The sequence below is a fragment of the Hordeum vulgare genome, chromosome 7H (genome assembly GCF_904849725.1).
Source record: "Hordeum vulgare subsp. vulgare chromosome 7H, MorexV3_pseudomolecules_assembly, whole genome shotgun sequence".
In the NCBI taxonomy this organism is placed as follows: Eukaryota; Viridiplantae; Streptophyta; class Magnoliopsida; order Poales; family Poaceae; genus Hordeum; species Hordeum vulgare.
The window spans coordinates 318,144,101-318,154,295 of record NC_058524.1 but is presented as its reverse complement, the minus strand read 5'-3'; positions in this window follow the sequence as shown (position 1 = coordinate 318,154,295).

Below are 10,195 nucleotides of genomic sequence, written 5' to 3'. Positions count from 1 at the left end.
TCCCTCGCCTGAGCGTAGCATAGGTATTGTGTGCCCAGATCTCTGGTTAGGCCTTGGCCAATTCGGCCCGTAGATTTAGATTTTTTCTGTGAATTAGGTTTTCAGAAAAATAGCTATTTTCAAACGCCCGTAACTTTTAATCCGTGTGTCGGATCGCGATGAGTTGTATATTAAACTTGGCTAGTTTCCCGCGTAGATTATTGTTTTGCAACTTGCATGCATGTTGGAGGTAGTTTGACCCGCCAAATGCCTAGTTTTGCATGCTGTCCCAATAGGAATTGTTCCGTATTTATTTTTCGCGCATGCCCGGATTGCTCAAACCCCGTAGATAAAATGCTCATGTTTTTAGGAATCCTTTTGCCATGTATTTTAGAGTTGTTGGTGTTATATTTGCATGTAGGGTTTAGTCGCTAGTTTATTATATCGCGTTTAGGACATATTCCCGCATATACGTGTGGCGTTGTTTTTATTTTGCAACCCCTCATGTTATATATGTTTTCGGGGTAGAAAAAATCCATAGAATTTAACTGTGCTTTTAGCTTTAGCTTTTGAGCAAGTTAGTTTGCGTGATATTTTGCCATGTTGCCCTTTTGTTTATTTGTGGGATTTAATCCGTGCATGATATGAAGGAGCTGTCAACTAGAGATATGCCCTTGGATGTTTAGTCTAGCCCATGGTAATTTTGGTTTCAATATAGATCCATGTTTAGGTGTGGTTTGCTTGCTCTCAACTTGCTAGAAAATAGTGCTGTTTTGGAGGTGCTGAAATATTTCTAGGTCTGAAATCTGTTATATTTTTTGCTGTCTTTTCTTGAGTTTGTCTGGTGATCTGTAGCTCTTTTGAGGTTTGTGCAATGGAGTTAGTTGTAGACTTTAGGATTCTCTGGCATGCTATGAATTTTCATGCCACTTGGAGTCTTGTAGCTTATGGTTTTGCTGCTGTCAATACGCCTTCAGATCGAAAACTGCAGTTTCATAAACTGTTATTTTCACTAAGTCTGAAACTGTGTGAGAGAAGCCATTTTGTGACTTCTTTTCCTAGTGATCCATGCTTGTATGTTGTAAAGCATCTTGACCTCTATTGCCGCATGCCTTGGTTGAGCATATTGGATTAGTGTAGCTCTTAGTTGTGGGGTGAAGAAAATGGTATGTGGCTGATTTTGGCAGATTGTAGCGATTTCTTGTTTAGCTCGTAGTTGTTGAACCGTTGCTCCGTTTTGATCATGTCCTATATGAATCTTGCTTAGAATCACGTGTAGTTTCATAATATCTTGCTGGTTATATGTTTTGGAATGCTTGTGACTGTCGTTGCACACATATTGCATTCATGCCATCATATCTTGCCGTGCTCGTATCTTTTGAACCGTAGCTCCGTTGGAGATGTTCTCTATGTGTAAATTGCTTGTAACGACGCGTAGAATCACGTGAACCTATTTATTTTGATGTTTAACAACTATTAAATCAGGTTAGTTCAGATCTGGACAGAATTGTTAATTAACATGTGAGGTCGTTTCACAGATGCTATATGTCATTTCCGACCTCATTTAAAATGCCTAGATAGGTAGATTAATTGCGCTACACCTCTTGCCATGTTTAATAACATTTAATATTGCCGAGTACCTAATCAGGATAGAACTAAATAATTCGTATGTGGAGTTTCGTCAATACGCAACTCGTTGCATATTGAACTTCACTTAATGTGTAGTGTTTGATTGTGTGAATTGTCATGCTATGTCTTGCATTTATGTTCACCGTTCATGCATCATATGTGTTATGCATCGTGTGGTGAATATCTGTGTTGATGCTTGTTTCTGGTTTCCTTCGTCTCGATAGAGTTCCGCAAGCGTGTCGGATTGTGAGGACCCGTTCGACTACATCGGTTCATGTGCTTCAAGGAGTCGTTCTTCTTCCAAGCGGGATCTCTGGCAAGATGACCATTTCCTGAGATACCATTATTATCATTGCCATGCTAGTATTATCGTTTCTGTCGCTATGTCTCTTTGTTTACCACATGTTAAATATCAGCCTCTCAACAATGCCATGAAAACCTTCTATCTCTTTACAACCTAGCAAACCACTGATTGGCTATGTTACTGCTTGCTTAACCATGTGTTAGCGTTGCTAGTTGTAGGTGCAGTTGCTTCCATGTGATAACATGGGTTCCTTATTATATCACCATATTAATGCTATTTAATTTAATGCACCTATATACTTGGTAAAAGGTGGAAGGCTCGGCCTTTCTAGCCCGGTGTTTTGTTCCACCTTTTCCCCCTTAGTTTTGGCTACCGGTGTTATGTTCCATAATTGAGCGCTCCTAACACGATCGGGGTTGTTATGGGGACCCCATTGATAATTCGTTTTAGATTAAAGCTGGTCTGGCAAGGCCCAAGTTTGGTACTACATTTGCCTAATAACCTAATAAAATTCCATAGGGACTTTCCGGACCCCGAGGATAATTAATCAACCCCCGGGCCAGTGGTCCGCATGAGTGTTGGTCCCACCTGAGCGATGTCCGACGCCCCTGGTCACCCAGGGTTTAGCAATCCCGACGTCTAGCTCATCCGTCGTGTCGTGAGAACGAGATACGCGGCTCCTATCGGGATCGTCAACACGTCGAGCGGCCTTGCTGGATTAGTTTTACCTTTTACGAGATATCTTGTGCATCGGGATTCTGGTGATGCTTTGGGTAATCTCAGAATTGAGGTTTTCCACTAAGGAATCCGACGAGATCGCGAGTGTCATGATCGAGGATTTCTATGCGGCTTGTGGTAATTTGTGATGGACTAGTTGGAGCAGCCCTGCAGGGTTAAATCTTTTCGGAAAGCCGTGCCCGCGGTTATGTGGCAACGTGGAAACTTTGTTTAACACTGGTTCTAGACAACTTGAAGTTAACTTACCAACTGAGTGCGTAACCGTGACTGTCTCTTTCGTGAGTTCCTTCTCCGATCGAGGACACGGTGGGGTTATGTTTGTCGTAAGTAGGTGTTCATGATCACTTATTTGATCATCAATAGTTCATGTCCGTCATGCGTAGATCATCCCCCTCTTGATTCTTGTGCTCGTAAGTTAGCCACTAAATAAATGCTTAGTCACTTGCTGCAGCCTCACCACTTAACCATACCTCATCTATTAAGCTTTGCTAGTCTTGATAACTTTGGAAATGAGATTGCTGAGTCCCCTGTGCCTCACAGATTACTACAACACCAGTTGCAGGTACAGGTAAAGGTTACTCGACGCGAGAGCGTTGATTTTTCATTTGGAGTTGCTTCTTCTTCCTCTTCTTCATCGATCTAGGATGGGTTCCAGGCCGGCAGCCTGGGATAGCAAGGATGGACGTCGTTCTTCTTTTCTCGTTTGTTTTCATCCGTAGTCGGACCCTGCTCTTCTTCGTGTTATTTATGTATTGTACTGATGTGACTCTGATGTAGCGTGTGGCGAGTGTAAGCCAATCCCATATATCCCATCTTTTCAGTACATGTACTTGTAACGATATCCATTCTTGCGAAACGACGAGACGCGCTTCTATCCCTGTCGAGGCCTCGTGTCTAAATGAGGATAGGATCGCATCTTGGGCGTTACAAGTTGGTATCAGAGCAGTACCGACCTAGGAGCCCCCTTGATTGATCGAACTTGGCCGAGTCGAGTCTAGTTAAAAACTGATTTGAGTCTAGTTATATATCGGAGAGTAGGATTCTTTTTTCTCCTTCTCTATGCTCTGGTGAGGAATCTTGACGTAATAATTTATTCTACTCCTCTTATCACTCAATTTTTTTAGGATCACGCGGATATTTTGGAATCTATATGATGTCGATGTGATGGAGTTCTGTCTTGATGCCTCCTGTGTGACTTGATTTCTTCCAGGGAGTTGAGCTCGAGGGGATTCTCGAGCACATCGTTATCATTCAGATTTCTTAGTATCTCAGAACGAAGGATGTTCGTAATTGCTTCAATACTAGTAGTGGCGAGATAACCCCGATGTCCCCAGTACTGGTGCAGATTGTTCGGGAGTACTACCATACTTTGTATCGTTGTGATTACGAGGGTCTGAGATAGATGAAGTTCCGAGGTTCTGGTTATGTGTTGACGGATGTGATACACTGGACGGGTTAGTATAAGAGTTGTGTGATATATTACTCCGTGTATCCGTGGACCAGATTGCATTACCAAAAATTTCGGGAATTCTTAAGTGGGAATTCAAGTAGTTACTTATAGGACAATCTTCCAACAAATGCATGATGTTACATTGGGGTTCGACATCTAGTGGATTCGTTTGTTCGTGGTCGTCTTACAGCGGTTCTAGCTGTGTCTTAAAGAGTCCTTGTAGCTTGCTACGACTCGGGGACACTTCGTATGTCGTGGGCACCGCCTTGCACAGGATGTCTACTATAAGGATCGAGCCCGTGTGATCCCGTCCACGAAAATATCGAACATAATCTCTCTCATGAATTTGTTCTGGCTTGTTTCGTAAGGCTCATCCTTTGTTGTGTTGGAATGTGGTAATTCAAGTTGCTTTGATGTCAAGTGGTGATTTCAGATCTTTCCTAAGTGGTGTTCTCATATTTTTATGAGAGTGCTAATCCTTTTGCTTAATCAATTGTCACATCGATTCCTTTTCATCCTGTGTCATCGTGTCAATTCTTTTCCAACCGGTGTGCTTCTCTTCAAGTTATTCTACCCTCTCCATTTTTGCAAGATCAATCTCTAATTTCTTTTCGGAGTTTCTCTCATCTGTCCCAAGTTGTCTTTGTTTTTCCTGCCCTCCCGCCCTTTTCTTTAGTGATTGGATTTCATCCTGGTGCATTTCATTTCGTTGTTGCTTCCGTTATCTTTTCTTTTCTCTCATATCCGGTGATTCATTGGGAAGATTCTCAGGAGCTTCATGTTCATCTTTTTTCAATCTTGTTATCTTTTCCGGCGAATTCAATTCAGTTATCCGTGTCATCTTATCCTATTCATCCTTGTAATTCTTTCCTATGTTGGAAATACTTATCAAGCCTTCTTGTTGTCATTTCTCTCTATTCTATCCGGAGCGTTGAAGTTATGTCAGAACTTTTTTTGTTTTCAATTCTTTCAATTATTTCGAGGGCTTCACCTCATCAAGTTTTCTTTATACCGGTGCAATATCTCTTTTCCAATCAATCTTTTCAACGGTGGTTTCTTTGAGTGGGCCCATAACCCATAGGTTTTTCCCAGGATCTTATCTGACTCTTGTAATCTTTTCCGGAGATCTCTAATTCTTTTCAACTATGACGTAAGTATGATTTCCATCAGTCATATCCCTTCTCCAAGGTCTAATCTATTTAATTCTCATATTTGGCTCACCCTTTCATTCTTCATTATTTCGGAGTGTTTCAGTTTTCTTGGTGGTGTTCTCCTCATCATTTTCAGCTTCAAGACCGAATGAGTGTTTCTCTCAAATCTTGGTTCATTCTCTTGGAGATTCATTATTTCAACTTTGTGGCATATTCTTCAATTGTTCCAAACCAGGAGTAATCCCTTTCTTGCTATCCGGTGCATTTCCGAAATGTTTTCATTCTCGATCCTCAGAAGGCCATCATTTCAGAAGATTCTTCGTTCTCAGCTTTCAGCTTTCACCCTCAATTCTTCTCAATTGTTGTCTCTTCGATCGTCTCTCAATTATTCCGGTGCCTTGTTCAAGTTTTCTTTCAGGTGGATCATGATCTCTTCATTCTCATGTGTCTCCATGCATTCTTGGTGTCCATTTCATTTCCATTCTCACCGGTGTTTCTTTCAAGATTTCTTCAAGTTTGTGCTCATATCTCTCCTCAATCAGTTATAGAAGAATAAGTGGTACGCTAAATCCGTTGATTGTCATCAATTAAACTTGATGAAGGATAAGCTTAACATAATTCTTATTCTTGTTCATAGTGTTTTGAATTCTTATTCCGGAGTGGCTCATCATATCAATTCTTTATCCCGTGTGCTTATCTTTGTTTTCCGAAGTTCCAAGTTCTATCAAGTATCTCTTTGAGAAGCTTCATCTAAATCATTGCAAGGCCTTTAATCTTATTCTTTCATCATTTCATTCCGGTGTTCCCCAAGAGGTTCGTCATGGTGGTGCATCAAGGTTTCAATTCTTTGTCTCAAATGTTCTTCAAGATTCTTGTGATAGTAGTTGTCATTCTCTTATCATTCTTTGATCCCAATGATCTAGTTTTAGTCTCTTGTTCCGGAGGCATTGTGATGTTGCTCTTTTGGGTCAATCATGTTGTTCTATCAAGATCATGGTGTTCCCTTGTTCTATTTAGTTGTTTGTTATGAATCTTCTCTAATTCTCCCATCTTATTGAATTTTTGTCCCCTTTTCCTACCGAAGTGGTGCCGAAATTTTCTGTGAATTCTTCTTGTTCCTCATGTCATTCCTCATCTCTTTGCAACCTTCAAGGATCGTTGGTTTCACTCGTTTGTCAAAGAAGCGATTAAGTTTTACCTCTTGCTTTCTCATCCTCTTCCCCGTTCATTCTTGGATCTCGGGTCGAGATCCTCTTGTAGTGTAGGAGAGTTGTGACAGCCCGAGACCGACGTTCCAGAAGATTCTCCTTTATTTCCATTTCCGTCGTGTGATTATTTTTATTTGTCGCATCATCATCGCATCATGAGCATCATCTGCATCGCATCGGCACTTCGTTGCTGCCAGTTTTCAAAACTTGCTTCCGTTGTTAGTTGCCGGTTCTCGTCGTTATCCGTTCTGAGCCCGACCACACTCGCACGCGCCCGCGGCATCGTCAAACCCTATTTTTAAAAGTGTGTGTAAAACTTTCTCTGATTGGGTTGGAACTTGAATTGCGGTTGTATTTTAATATAGGTAGGCCGTCTGCCAAATTTCGTCGCAATCGGAGTCCGTCTCGTACCCGAACGGTCGACCGTAGCGGCACCGTATTCGGTGTATCGTCGGGCGTTTTTTAGGTGTTTTAAAAACGTGTTGCCGCGCCGCGTTATTGCCCTCTCACCTCCGCCTAGACCCTCTACACAGCCCACCTAGCCATTCCGCGTCCGTGGCCGTCCGACTGTGATCCCGTGGTTGAAAACCGATCCGAATTCAGATAACCCTAGCCCGTTTTCTATAAATAGACAGCCAGACCCTAATCCGCCTTGTTTCCCGTGCCAAACCCTAACCCTAGCCCCACATCCTCCTCCCTCCTCCAGCCACACCGGCCCGCTGCAGCCCGCGTCCGGCCTGCCCCGGGCCCGAACCGGGCCTAGGCAGCACCCAGCGTCGGCTCCTCCCATGCACCCGAGCTCCTGCCCGAGCCCCAATCCGCATCTCGTCCGCCGCCACACACCTTCTCTCGCCGGCCGCCACCCTCGTGCTTGCCGCCGGACCTGTGGGTCACCTCCCGCCGGATCTGCAGGAGCTCTGCCGCCGGAGGCCGGAGCGCCACTGCTCGCCGACGTGCCCTGGGCTCCCCGCCGTCATCCGGTCCTCCCGCGGCCCGAGCTCCCTTAGGGAGCTCAAGATCGAGCAGCTCGCCCCGCCGGAGCCCCATAACTCCTTGCAGCCGTAGCATCCGTCGGTGCCCACCACGTGCGCCGCGAGGCCTCGCCGCCAGCCGCCGTTGAGTGGCCGTCGCTCGGTCCCGATCTGGACGAGGGAACCGCTCGCCCGCGTTGACCAGATCACCAGCACATGGGCCTCCTCCCACAGCGCCTCGGCCCAGCTGGCCGCTTCACCCCGCCTGGGCCGGCCTCCTCCCGCACCACCTGGGCCCAGCTGGCCGCCTCGTCCCGCCTGGCCAAGCCGACCCAGCTCGGCCTCTCCCCCGCGCGACCGACCTCCTCCTCTTCTGAGCCGTAGCCCGCAAGGTGAGCCCCCCCTATCGCCTATCCCTCGCCTGAGCGTAGCATAGGTATTGTGCGCCCAGATCTGTGGTTAGGCCTTGGCCAATTCGGCCCGTAGATTTAGGTTTTTTTCTGTGAATTAGGATTTCAGAAAATAGCTATTTTCAAACGCCCGTAACTTTTAATCCGTGTGTCGGATCGCGATGAGTTGTATATTAAACTTGGCTAGTTTTCCACGTAGATTATTGTTCTGCAACTTGCATGCATGTTAGAGGTAGTTTGACCCGCCAAATGCCTAGTTTTACGTGCTGTCCCAATAGGAATTGTTCCGTATTTATTTTTCGCGCATGCCCGGATTGCTCAAACCCCGTAGATAAAATGCTAGGAACCATTTTGCCATGTATTTTAGAGTAGTTGGTTGTATTTTTGCATGTAGGGTTTAGTTGCTAGTTTATTATATCGCGTTTAGGACATATTCCCGCATATACGTGTGGCGTTGTTTTTATTTTGCAACCCCTCATGTTATATATGTTTTCGGGGTAGAAAAAATCCATAGAATTTAACTGTGCTTTTAGTTTTACCTTTTGAGCAAGTTAGTTCACGTGATATTTTGCCATGTTGCCCTTTTGTTTATTTGTGGGATTTAATCCGTGCATGATATGAAGGAGTTGTCAACTAGAGATATGCCCTTGGATGTTTAGTCTAGCCCCTGGTAATTTTGGTTGCAATAGAAATCCATGTTTAGGTGTGGTTTTCTTGCTTTCAACTTGCTAGAAAATAGTGTTGTTTTGGAGGTGCTGAAATATTTCTAAGTCTAAAATCTGTTATATTTTGTTGCTATCTTGTCTTGAGTTTACCTGGTGATCTGTAGCAATGGAGTTAGTTGTAGACTTTAGGATTCTCTAGCATGCTGTGATTTTTCATGCCATTTGGAGTCCTGTAGCTTATGGTTTTGCTGCTGTCAATATGCCTCCGGATCAAAAACTGCAGTTTCATAAACTGTTATTTTCACTAAGTCTGAAACTGTGTGAGAGAAGCCATTTTGTGACTTCTTTTCCTAGTGATCCATGCTTCCATGCTAGGTGTTATTGGTTGTATGTTGTAAAGCATCTTGACCTCTATTTCCTCATGCCTTGGTTGAGCATATTGGATTTGTGTAGCTCGTAGTTGTGGGGTGAAGAAAATGCTATGTGGCTGAATTTGGCAGATTGTAGTGATTTCTTGTTTAGCTCATAGTTGTTGAACTGTTGCTCCGTTTTGATCGTGTCCTATATGAATCTCGCTTAGAATCTCGTGTAGATTCATAATATCTTGCGGGTTGTGTGTTTTGGAATGCTTGTGACTGTCATTGCACACATATTGCATTCATGTCATCATATCTTGCGGTGCTCGTATCTTTTGAACCGTAGCTCTGTTGGAGATGTTCTCTATGTGTAAATTGCTTGTAACGACGCGTAGAATCACGTGAACCTATTTATTCTGCTGTTTAACAACTATTAAATCATGTTAGTTCAGATTTGGACATAATTGTTAATTAACATGTGAGGTCGTTTTGGAGATGCTATATGTCATTTCCGACCTCATTTAAAATGGCTAGATAGGTAGATTAATTGTGCTACACCTCTTGCCATGTTTAATAACATTTAATATTGCCGAGTACCTAATCGGGATAGAACTAAATAATTCGTATGTGGAGTTTCGTCAATATGCAACTCATTGCAAATTGAACTTCACTTAATGTGTAGTGTTTGATTGTGTGAATTGTCATGCTATGTATTGCATTTATGTTCACCGTTCATGCATCATATGTGTTATGCATCGTGTGGTGAATATCTGTGTTGATGCTTGTTTCCGGTTTCCTTCGTCTCGATAGAGTTCCGAAGCATGTCGGATTGTGAGGACCCGTTCGACTACATCGGTTCGTCTGCTTCACGGAGTCGTTCTTCTTCCAAGCGGGATCTCAGGAAAGATGACCATTTCCCCAGATACCATTACTATCATTGCCATGCTAGTATTATCGTTTCTGTCGCTATGTCTCGTTGCCTACCACATGTTAAATATCAACCTCTCAATAATGCCATGAAAACCTTCTATCTGTTCACAACCTAGCAAACCACTGATTGGCTATGCTGCTTGCTTAACCATGTGTTAGCGTTGCTAGTTGCAGTTGCTTCGATGTGATAACATGGGTTCCTTGTTATATCATCATATTAATACTATTTAATTTAATGCACCTATATACTTGGTAAAAGGTGGAAGGCTCGGCCTTTCTAGCCTGGTGTTTTGTTCCACCTTTGCCCCCTTAGTTTCGGCTATCGGTGTTATGTTCCATAATTGAGCGCTCCTAACACGATCGGGGTTGTTATGGGGACCGCCTTGATAATTCGTTTTAGATTA